Below are 12714 nucleotides of genomic sequence, written 5' to 3'. Positions count from 1 at the left end.
AATAGTTTCTCTTCACAACGCTGGCTTATCCTGTGCTTGAAATTCTAAAAATATGCCTACTGACCCTAAGGAAAGGATGATTTTAAGGCATAAAACAGGACAGTACCCTAGAAGGCCCTGGGGGTTCTTCAGCACAGTAGTGGGTAACCCAGGGCAAGAGTTCAGGTAATTCATGATTGGGTGGTGAGGACTGTCTGTATGTTTCTCAAGCAATAGCCTGAGAAGTGGCCCATGGGATGAGTTGAGCTTTTGGTTAGATTTGAGGATTTCCCTGAAAAGTCATTATATGAAGATTTATTGTCCCTCTGGAGCGAGCTCCTTGAAGGGCCAAAGGCCCCGCTGCTTCGACAGACAAGCTGACTGATCAACTCATCTGCCACTGTGCTGCTGTGTCTAGTCTCCCAGAGAGTGTATTTTTCAGGAACATTTCAGAAGGAAGCGATGCAGTAGAAATTCTAAAAAAAAAAAAAAGATTTATTTTTAAAGGAGTCAGAATTTAGGAGAATCTGTTTGAAACACTGTCTTCAAAAAAGACGCAAGGAAATGGCATGATTCTGGGTTCAGAATCAGGAGGACAGCTTCTACCATGATGCTGCTGCTGTGGCCACGTTACACCTTTGGCAAACCACACACCCTCTGGGCTCCCGCCTTCCTTGCTAAACAGAGCGACGCATACGAGAGGGTGCTCATTAACAGCACGTTAACCGCTGTCTTCATACTTCGAAGCTCATGAAACTTAGAGTGGCAAATGCATTTTCAGCTTTTACTGGAAAATAATGATTTTTGGAGTAGTGGCTTTACGTTTCTTAAAATTTATTTTAAAAACGTTGTGGTGAAATACACATACTGTGAAATTTCCCATGTTAATTCCTTTTTTAAGGGTGCAGTTCGGTGGCATTAAATAAATTTACATTATTGTGCAAACATATCTAGAATTCTTCGTCTTACTAAAACTCTGCATTCAGGAACTTTCCATTTTCCCTTCCTTCAGCCCCTGGCAACTACCATTCCACTTTTTGTATTATGAATTTGACGGTTCCAGATAGTTTATATAAGTGGAATCACACAGTCTTTATCCTTTTGTGCCTGACTTATTTCACTTAGCATAATGCCTTTAGGTTTCATTCATGCTGTAGCATGTGTCAGAATTTCCTTCCTTTTTAATGCTGAATAGTATTCCAGTGTATGTACACACTGCATTCTGTTTATCCATTCCCACCTGTTGAGTTGCGCCCACCTTTTGGCTGTTATGAATAATGCTGCTGTGAATCTGGGGATCCCTTTGATCCCCTGCTTTCAATTTTTCTTTTTTGGTTCTGTATTTAGAAGTAGAATCACCAGATCATATGATAATTCTATTTTTAATTCTTTTCCGCAGTGGCTGCTCCATTTTATCTTTCCATCAGCTCTGCACAGGGGTTCTGACTTCTGCATTCTCACTAACACTTGCTACTTTTTATTTCCCCTGATAGTAGCAATTCTAATGGGTGTGAAGTGGTATCTCATTGTGGTTTTGATGTGCCTTTCCTTAATGATTATTGAGCTTGAGCATCTTTTCATGTGTGTTTTTGTCATGTACATATCTTCCTTGGAGAAATGTCTTTTTTTCATTTTTGAATAAAGCTGTTTGTTTTGTTGTGATTGAACAGTACTTTAATAACACATAGGAAACTCATGAAAACAGTTTAAAGACATTGGGACCCTCCTGAAGTATGGGAAGGTTTAATATATATTGTGTGACGGCAAGCTTATATGTGATTTGTAAGAGAACCAACTTTATTCTTCATATCGCCTAAATTTTTAGTAGTGAAAGTGAATGGACCAGATTTTTACTTTCCTTAAGCGGGGTTCCTTTATTTCCTCTTCTCCATTTCTGCTCTAACCATGGATGACAGAGTAAATTTATCAGATAGAAAGAGATGTCATTTGTTCTGTAATAGTGAAATTCAGCCAACTTCCTTCTTCTTCAGTGAAAACTTTCCTTTCTATTTAGTGCTTTCTTCCTTTTTTATTTTTATTTTTTGACCATGCTGCTGAAGAGACCAATCCTATGTAGGTGAAAATTATCTATAGGGTTTTAAGGCTTCTAAAGGGACAGGTGGCAGATAAAGTTGGACAGGGTCAGATCCTGAATGGCCTGCATGCTAAGGATTTTACATTACAGACAACAGTAACACAAGATTCTTTTACACCTTGGGGTCCTCTTCACTTTTTTTGAAAATGCTATTTCAGAAGGCAGTGACAACCTTTGTTTATCAGACTCCCAGAAAGTTCACGACTCACTTAATTTCATTTAAAATATAATTCCATAGGGAGAGAACGGAAGAATGGAAATAAGAATGGCGAGCTAGGAGAACTGGTTTACAAATCATAGAACAGGGTGCCAGTCACCACTCAGCCACCACTCAGATATGACTTATGTGCCAATGAGGTAGTCATCATTGAGGGATATTTTTAGGAGGAAATAATGAAGAGAACTTACAGTGCCAAGCAGCTGGGCTATTCAGGAGTAGGAACCATGAGGGGAGGGATTTTCTTTGAGAGGAATGGCATTTTGGTTCAGGTTTCCCAGAAGCAGGCCCCGAAAAGAGAATTTGGGTTCCAGTAGTTGATTTGGGAAGTGATACCAGAAATACTTGGGAAGGGAAAGGGAAGTGAAAAACTGTAGAAAATTAGTAGAGAAATCTCTCCTGACCAAACGAATGATGACTGCGGGTCAATGGAGCTTAATTCTGCTGGGTGATAAGAGCCTGCGAGGTACATGCACCTCAGAGTTTTCATCCCACAGGGCAGGGGCCCTGGGGGAACATGTACAGCACGTCCCATGGTCATTGCTTGAGGACTCGTCCTGGGAGCAGGGACTCTTCAGCAACTCCGACCAGGTGGAGGGAAGGAATGTGGCAGCCAGGGCAGCTGCCCACCCCCAACCCCAGAGATGCAGGTTCCATCAGTGGGCCCTGGGTGGTCAGGTCGGAGTGATGTAGTGGGGTCACCTGCTACGAGGGGTCTGAATCCCTCAGGGCCTTTTGTCTTTCCCCCTGGTTGGGGCCTCAGCATCCTTAGCGCCAGCATAGTTATCACCATTGGCATTTTCATTCCATTTTTATAATTAATGCCAGGAATCTGTGGGTCCTGTAGGAAATTGGGCCTTTCTGTTTATTTGTCAAAAACATGTACGACGCGTTTTCTTTGTTGAATTTCTGTTTCTAGGCATTTGTGAGAATAAAATATGAGTATCTTTTGATCAAAACCTCATTCTAGTCATAGGGTAGTGTTAGATAAAACCAAAGGCAACAATATTTTAACAAAAACACCCCCTAAGTAATGTATGAAGGGTATAGTAAGTTTGCTAGCATTTTTGTTCTCCTAAGAATTTAAAATATTTCTTCCGGTGACTAGTCTGATAGAAAAAGGACAGGCAAGGCTGAGACGTGGAGGCGGCTCTTCAGGGACCTCAGCTCACAATGGACGGAGTAAAACACATACTATTTCACTTCTGTCTTTCTGGAATATTCCTTCTCTTTTCTTTTTGTTCCTTTTTCCAGTTCTTATCAGATAATGAAATAATAAAATCTTATTTTTTTAATAGTTGTACCAATGTAACAGTGTTACATACAATGCATCCATGTTAAATCTAGTTCGTGTTGAGATGCTGGCTGTATCTGCTGTTCCGCTGTGTGGGTCTGATATTGAGTATCTCAGTGCAGGTCACCTGCTGTGTGTCTCCAGGGTCCTTTCTTTGTACCATCCATCGAGGACTGTGAATTCTTGTCTGTTTTAGCTTCTAGTTGTGACTGAAGAAGTTTTGCTTTCTTTTAAAAAAAATAATTTACTTGTTTGTTTGTTTATGTATTTATTTTCAGAGAGAGGGGAAAGGAGAAAGAGAGGGAGAGAAACATCACTGTGTGGTTGCCTCTCACTCGCGCCCCCAGCTGGGGACATGATGTGCAACCTAGTCATGTGCCCTGACCGGGAATCGAACCAGCGACACTTGGCTTGCAGGCCGACGCTCAATCCACTGAGCCACAGCAGCCAGGGCTTGAAGTTTTGTTTTCTTTTTATTTAAAAATTTAAAATTTGTTTTTAGAGCATGGGGAAGGGAGGGAGAAGGAAAGGGAGAGAGTCATGGATGTGAGAGAGAAATATTGACCAGTTGCCTCTCGCATGTGCCCTGACGGGGACCGAACCTGCAACCTCAGCTTGTGCCCCGACCGAAATCGAACTGGCGACCCCTCATGTTGTTACAGAAACAGGGGAGTCCAAAAACAAACCCCAGAGTTTGCGGCTGGGAAATAGGGAGCAGGAAGCAGCTTTCAGGATGCCCTTGCATGCCTGGAGCTAGTGGCTGGAAACATTGTTGCAAAGATCCGCTTTACTTCTGAAACTCAGGAAGATGTGAGGGATCTTGGACTGTGGGCTGGTACGGAAGAAGCAGACAGAGCCTACCGAGGGTTGTGTGAATGGTCAGAACTGTTTGCAACACCCACTGCGTGAGAGGACGCAGGGGGAGAGAGGAGGCAGGGAGGAAGAGAGAAGCAGCTGCGGACATTTTGGGCTGGCTCTGGCTCTAGGAGGCTCTCTCTCTCTCAGGCTCTCTCTGGCCCTCACGCCCTCACTCTCTGGCTCTTGTGGGCTCCCTCCATCTGGCTTGGAGCAGGGGTCTCTAGGCGGCTTTAAGAAGAGGCTCTTGCCATTCGGTTTTGAGAAGGAGAGGAGATCCATGCGGTTTGCAGGAAGAAGGCGGTTTCCAAGGAGGCTGAGAATCCAGGCGATCCTGCATTGAGAGCTGGTGGGCACCACAGCACAGAAAGGACCTCCCCAATCAGAACTGAGTGATTGGCAGCTACTGGTAAAGCTGAACTGTGCCTAGGAAGTAGGGAAACGGTGTTTCTGACTTTCCTAAGACTGGCCAGGTCTGGGAGGGGGAGGCAGTACTATGTGTAAATAAACAATTCTTTTTCTTTTCACCAAACTCTGGTATTGAGAGTTATGATTCTGGCGGCGGGCAATCGGGCCCCTAACTAAACAGCCCGTGGGTTCTGTTTCAATCGGAGCAACCCAGGGTTCTGTTACAATGTTGCTGGATGATGCCCAATCAACTGAGCCACATCATCAGTTTTTCAATCTCATGTTTAGAATTATTTAACTGATTTCTGGGTTCTGGGCTGAGTTCTGTCACTTCCATAATACCATATGCTGGTCTACTTTGGTCTTAGGTTAGAAGTCAATCATTTTGCAAATTCTGGCACGTGGATAAGGTTAATTTTCCTCTAATGGCTAAGATATTAGTGCCACCGTGGACTGTGCTTAGCTCTCAGTAAACGTTAACTGTTATAAGGTGCTAGTCAAGATGATTATATTTCTTGAAAGGAGTTAAGACTGCTTCTGTGACCTAGAAGAAAAAACAAAACAAAAAAATCATTTTTTGGGGGGGTTCCTTTGCAGTGCTTATCCCTGCCCAGTACTCGTGGGCTCAGCTCTCCGCCTGCAGGCCCAGCAGCACTTGCAGAACGTAGGTGGCCTTGGTGTGGAATCTCCCTTTTCTCTTTTCTGAAAGGAAGAGGACTCATCAGAGCAAAGCAATGTTGTGGACCCTCTCACATGGAGAGGAGCAGGAAACATTTAGATTAAATGAAATTTTTTTGGGGGGAGGAAGTGGGGTAGAACTGCCAAAGTAAAGTAATGTGAAAAATAATAACAATGTCACCTCTAGAAGTCCTTAAGCCCTATTCCACTAACTATGCATAGTCAAAATTCTGTGCTCTGTGGTGCCTTGGAGTCATTATTATTTGTATGGGGTTATGTCAGCAGGCTTATGTTCACTTTGGGTCAATGGTTTCTATTTGTTTTTTAAATTTTAGGAATTGCTTCTTTTGTTGGTTTTTGTTTTAATATATATCATGTACCCCAATCCCAACGTCAACACCATATAACAAGTTATAACCAGATACGTCTTGCTTTCATTCTTACTCCTCTACCCTCTTTTCTTCTTGCTTTTCTGTTTTTGCTCTATTTTTCCCTTGATTATTTTTGTATATACAGGCAAGGATGTATGCGGAGGCATATCCTAGCTCGCTTCTCTTACACAAAGAGCAGCGCTCTATCTGTTGTACCGCACTGTACCCTTTCTTTTACCATGTCCTAGAGGTTACTCTGTGTGTAAAATGCCATTTTTAATAGTTATTCCTTGCACGTGGATGCCGCAGCTTATTTACCAACCCCTTGATGATAGGCATTTGGATTCTTTACAGTCTTTTTTTTGCTGCAGATGATGTTGCAATGTACATGCCATTACACATCATTAGATTTAAGGCGCATCCCCGAAGTGGGATTCCTGGGTCGAAGGGGCCCTGCATTTTTGCCAGTTCGTGCCCAGGTTCCTTCCACTGCGTTCCATCTGTGTCGTCACCAGCACCAGCAGTGTCTGAGACGGCTTCTTGGTACAACTAGAATTTCCACAGTTCATTTTACGTTTTCTTTTCTTCCATCTCAGTTTATTTTAGGCTTGTATCTTAGCGACTGTAATTCAGATTTCTCCAGTGGTTGTAAGTCTGCGTGTACCATTAGAATTTAGTGACAACTGTTTTCAGGTGACGCAAGAGTGGGCAGTTTTACTTCGTTTAGACTTGACCTGTTTCCAACATGCTGGGGTTTCCGGGCAGAACAGAGCAAACCGCAGATCTGTTTGGAGAAACGGAGTTTGCAGCTTCTCCTGATTCTGATAGTCATTAGGTCACCTTACTTAGGTTTTATTTAATGTAATTCCAAGAACGTTAAATTCGTCGACGACCAAAGCATAGTCTAAAATTTTATATTTTGTTTTTATAACCATTTTCCCTCAAATTGAAGGTTTTATTTAAAGACCTGTAATTTGTTTAATCAGGGGTTTTGAGGGGGAAATGCTACAATGAAAATCCACGTTGAGTGTAAGGTGCCTCTTGATTTCAGAGTTATTGAAATATAAAAAATCAGGTTTCTTTGCATCAAGGACATATTGTTTCACAGAGAGTAGAGAGATGATTATACTTTTATTTTTAACCATGAAATACATAATAATTTCTTTGTGTGGGTACATGCTTGCCTATCTCTTGGGTAGATACCTATGAGTAACATTGCTGGGTTGTATGATAGTGATATGTTTATATGTTTTAGAAACTGTGCCAAACTGTTTTTCCAAAGTGGCTTCTGCATCTCCTTTTAGCATTTGTTGTCACTGAGCACTTTATCATCAGAGGAAAAAGGCAATGTTGCTTATCATTCACTCAGTCATAAAACTCATTTCTTTATTTCACAGGCATTGAACACTTACCTTGTCCCAAGTAATGATGTAATATAAATGAGAGAAGTATTTCCTTCAAGTATTACAGTCTCTTGGAGAAATAGACAACCATATAACCAAATATAATAAGAGAAGTATGTAACTGAAGCCCACTTTTGGCGCTGGGTGCCAACAGGAGAGCTCCTATTCCAAGCTCAGAGAGACAGGACGTGTGTTTTTTTGTTTTTTTTTTTTTATCCTCACCTGAGAGAGAGACAGAGAGACAGACAGACAGACAGTCAATTGATGTGAGAAAGAAACATCCATTGGTTGTTTCTTGTACCTGTCCTGACCAGGGATCGAACTTGTAGCTTTAGGTATGTGCCTTGACCAGGGATCAAACCTGTCACCTTTTGCTGTGTGGGATGACACTCCCAGCAACTGAGCCACCAGCCAGAGCAAGAGGAGACATGTTTTAAAGAAGGTCACACCTAAGTTGATTGTTAGAGATGTACCCAGGGGAGTGAGGTAGGAAGGGTATTATAAGCCTAGGCGCGGAAGGCAACCTGCTCTTAAAGGATCCCTTTCCCTGATCCACTTCACTGTTTTCTGTAGCAGTTATTGCCTGTAACTATGTAATTTATGTGCTTATGTGTTGAATTATTTTCTCTTTTCCCCTTGAGAGTAAAGATCTCTGTCTGTTTTGTTCACTAATCTATTCCAAATATCTCACACAGTGCCTGCCACAGAGAGGCTACTCAAATATGTATGTTGAATAAGTGAATGTATAACCCTAACAGTTTTGATAAAAATGTGTATTTAACGCTGTCTGTTGATAGGAAGTGCAGGTGAGATTTCCCTGAGATAAACAAAATCAGTGTTGCTGGGAGAAGTGGATGAACTGGTTGGTGAGGAAGAACACCTTTGAGGATTGTAGAACGTCATACGACAAAATGAAAGGCCATCTCGTTTCCCAGTGTCAGACTAGACTTGGTAAGACGAGTTTCCTCAGTGGCCAGTGGACGGTGTGATACTCTGACGAGGAAACAAACTTTTTACGACATTAGGGTACAGAGGGAAGTTTGCAGGTACCAATGCAGACTTTCAATAATGTTTCAGAAACTTAATTTTTGAAGAGGAGGGCTATCATTCAAGAACACTCTTTTGGTTAATGTAACAAGGAACAAAGGATCTGAGAGGGGTAGGAGGAGGGGAAGGAGGAGGGAAAGGAGAAAACTGTCATTCCCTTAGGATGTGCCTGTTGTGATGATGGTTTTTGAGGCACTTTTTTTGCAAGTCAAATAAGCAAGGACCATTTTTTGACACAGTTATCTTATTCTGAGCATATCTTGAATGTCTTCAGAACAGTGTAAAAATGCCTTTGCTCATAAAGGAAAGATTTACTGGAAAAACACACAAAGGCATCTTTCGCTCAGATTAATTTAGGGGCTTCGTTGAAGGGATCTCAGCCATTTCAGTAATGCAGAAAATGAATCCACCCAGATGAAGATTTGCAATTTATCTTTTATGTTGATTTATTTTTAATAGATAAAAATATTAGTAAATGCATATATTTGTTTCATTTTTTGTTGATTGATTGTTTTTGTATTGTTATTGTTTGAGGTGAGCTTTTTGAACTGAAAATAAATTATCTAGAGGCTAGTATTTTCAGTGTTTTATTTCCTTTGTTTATTTGGGTTGAGTATGGAGCAGGGACACTGGAGAAGATGAAATTGCACAGTTCAGCAGTACTTGATAATGAATGGTCTTCTATACTCTGCTAAGGCATGTAGGCTTTATCCAAGGGCAATTGGGAACCATGCGGGATTTTAATGAAAAAAGTGACATGAAGAATGTTCATGAAGATTTGCTATTGGCGTGATTTCGACCCTAACCTGGAGGGAAGGACAGAACTAGGGAGAGGGAGAACAGTGTAGGAGACTTTTTCATTAATTCAGGTAAAGTTAATGGTGACCTGAAGGAAGTGGGAGGGGATAAGTGCATAAAAGCTGAGACACAGGCAGCAATGATGCACCTTGCACGGGTGCTGGGAAGGAGATGGAGGAGGCAAAGGTGTCTCTTGTATCTCTTCGGATAACTGCATAGAAAGTGGTATTACTCATTAAAGTAGAGAACTCAGGAGAAAGAGGAACAGGCATTTTATGGAGTAAGATGATGAGTTTGGTTTGGGGTTTGTCATTCTTAGGGAATATCTCAGTCAGCTCAGGCTGCTATAACAAAATATCAACAAGCATTTATTCCTCATTGTTCTGGAGATGGGCAAGTCCAAGATCTAAGTGCTGGCAGATTCTGTGTCTGGTGAGGGCTCCCTTTCTGATTTGCCAACAGTTGCCTTTCTGCTGTATCTTCACATAGAGGCAAGGGGGGGGGGGCGGTCTGGACTTCTCTTACAAAGGTACTAATCTTGCCTTGACTGGTGTGACTTCAGTGGGTTGGGTATCATCTTGTAAACTGAATGGTTGCTGGTTTGATTCCCAGCCAGGGCACATGCCTGCATTGTGGGATGGGTCCCTGGTCGGAGGCATGCAATGTTTCTCTCTCACATCAATGCCCCCCCTTCTTTAAAATAAGTAAATAAGTGAATAAGATCTTTAAAAACTAATCTCATCATGGGGTTCAATCCTCATGACCTCATCTAAACTTAATTACTTCCCAAAGGCTATACCTCCAAATACCATCCTACTAGGGATTAGGGCTTCAGCATATGAATTTGTATGTGTGTGTGGGGGGGGTGTTTACATTCAGTTCATAACAGGGAGACCATGGAATACCCACGTGGCCGGGTACATGAGGCAGCTGGACCCTTGAGAGGATGGGATCTCTGGGTTCAATCCCAGTTTGAAGTACAGCTTTCGAATGTGTGCATACAAGGGTGATACACGCAGCCACGGTAGTGCGTATGATCTGCCACAGAGAGTGTTGGAAGGAGAAGAGAAGGGCTCTGTGGTCTGAAAGCTGGAAACATTGACGTTAAAAAAACAGACAGGAAAAGAGCCATAGAAGGAGACCGAAGAGGACTTGGAGGGGAGGGGGAGCAGCAGAAATGTGTCGTCAGAAAAGCAAGGCACGAGGTGTTTCAAGGGGGAGAGGGCAGGCTATATATAGTATCAGTTATAGAGTCCAACTAAGTGAGGGCCCATGAAGCCAGATGAGATGGAGCAACATGGCTGGCAGTGGGGCTCATGGTAACCCCCACTTCTGTGGGATGTGGCACAGGGGCGAATGGGTGGAGGGAGTAGAAACAAATAGTGACTGCAAATTATTTTGTTTTTTATTCTAATACAATGATAGGAATTTATATAAAAATACCTTAGCCTGACATGGGTTTTTGGTATTTTTTTTTTTTTGAGATGATATTTACATTACATAAGATAAATGATTTTGAAGCGAGCAGTTCAGTGCTGTTCAGTGCACTCTCAATGTTGTGCAGCCATCACCGCGATCCAGTCCCAAAATATTTTCATCACACGAAAAGGAAAACCTGTATGCACGAAGCAGAACCTCCCCACCCCCCATGCCCCCAAGTGACTGCCAACCGCTAATCTGTGTTCTCTCCCTGTGGATTTACCTATTCTCAATATTTCATATCAATGAAATCATACAATGTGTGATATTTTATTTCTGGCTTCTTTCACTTTGCATAATGCTCTCCAGGTTTATCCACATTGTCACCTGTATCAGTTCTTCATTTGTTTTAATGGCTGAATGATATTCTATTGTATGGATACACCATAATTTGTTTACCTCTTCCTTTCTATGTTGATGAACATTTGGAGTGTTTCCACCTTTTGGCTGTTGCAGATAATGCTGCTGTGAACATACAGTACCTGTATTTATTTAACTACTTGCTTTTCACTTTCTTGGGTATAAGAGTGGAATTGCTGGAGCCTAACACAGTTTTTCAAAGCTATATTTTTATATAACACTAACTGATAATCCACAGGAAGCACTGTGAACTGTAGAAAACATTAGTTTATACAGTCTTTGTTCTTTTAAGTAATTCTCAATCATTTTGAGATAGGATAGGTGAAATTACCATTGCGCATTAATAAAGAGTTCATCAGAAAATAGAGAAGTTGAATTGAATATACATATATATTATAAAAGTACATGTACGTGATTTTTAAGAAGGAGGTACCCTTTATTTTTATCTATTTTTTGAAATTTACTTTTCAATTACAGTTACAGCTGACATACAATATTATATTAGTTTCAGGTGTATGACATAGTGATTCAAATTTATATAGCTTAACGATGTGATCGCTCTGATAAGTCTAGTACTCATCTAGGAAGTGCCCTTTAAAATTGAGTCCTATAAGAACAAAGTATTTCAAGTGAAATGCTTTGGATAAATTGACTCATATAGGAGAGGAAATATAAGACAAGCATAAGGTTGGATGCTTCGATTTCATTTTTCTTAAGAAAAGAGTGCTAATTGTGCTCTAGTTGGCAATAAGGGAAAGAGACAGACGATGAAGTGAACTAAGAGCATCCATGTTGCTAATTTAATATATAGCTGATTTTTAAAATTAAGATTGTATTTTTAAAATAATTTTTTGCTTATCTCCCAGTAACCACTGTCTGATTTATGTTTAATCTTGTGGTCCACTTTTCCACCCAGACACCAGTGTAGATGAAAGAAGATTTAAGTTTTATTTGTGATAAGCAATCTAGCCTCCCTGTGGTTCAGTTAAATTTTATCCACATAGTAAAGGTTAACAAACTTTTAGAGGATGGAAAAATGATTACATTTCTTATAAAAATATTCATGTTTTAAAGTGGCATTTATATGATGTCTCAAAAGTGGCATTTTCTTCTGCAGATTTTCCTTTGTAGAACGAACTCCTGGGACTCAGTTATGGCACTGAGATTTTCCCAGATATGACTATGTGATTTATTCCCCAAGGAACTCCCTACAGTCTTGGGAGAGGAAATAATGTTTATTCGGTATCTGTTAAGTGTTTTATTTACCTGAACTCATTGAAGTCTCATAACCTCCAGTTAGTGGTTGATCCTTGATATGAACCTTGATTTACTAACTCCAAAGTCAAGCCTCTCTCCACCACATATAAGAGTGCTAATTAGGTCCCATCTTGTGTCCCATGGCTTACTAGAGAAGTAGGGTGTGAATGATGCTGGAGGTGCCTATAGGCTCAGCAGGAAGCAGAGCTCCGATGGGTTAGGAAGAGAGGAAGGGGAAGGGCAGGTCCTTTGGGTGCTATTCACTGGCCATCCCTAACCCATGTCATGTCACTACTCACAGAAAGATTCTAGATGACTTTAGAGGTGACTATTAAATCCCTTAATAAAATGTGTATCGAGGATAAGTCCAATGCTGATGCAGAGAGAGAGCTTTTAATTCCCCTTCATTCCATTTATGCTATTTTATTCAATGTATGTAATCTCAATAAACTTAACTACCAGGCTAACGCATT

At 41.1% G+C, this 12714-nt stretch overlaps 1 protein-coding gene across 1 annotated transcript in view; it reads left to right on the top strand.

Moving 5' to 3' along the window:
- The window catches only part of IPCEF1 (interaction protein for cytohesin exchange factors 1), a 70233-nt gene that overhangs the window by 11043 nt on the left and 46476 nt on the right, over nucleotides 1–12714 (top strand). The gene's annotated exons all lie outside the window — the stretch shown is intronic.

This window comes from Furipterus horrens, unplaced genomic scaffold (assembly GCF_987537825.1).
Source record: "Furipterus horrens unplaced genomic scaffold, mFurHor1.1.pri manual_scaffold_6, whole genome shotgun sequence".
Lineage (NCBI taxonomy): Eukaryota > Metazoa > Chordata > Mammalia > Chiroptera > Furipteridae > Furipterus > Furipterus horrens.
The sequence above is the reverse complement of the archived record's forward strand: the minus strand, read 5'-3'. Positions and strand labels throughout refer to the sequence as shown.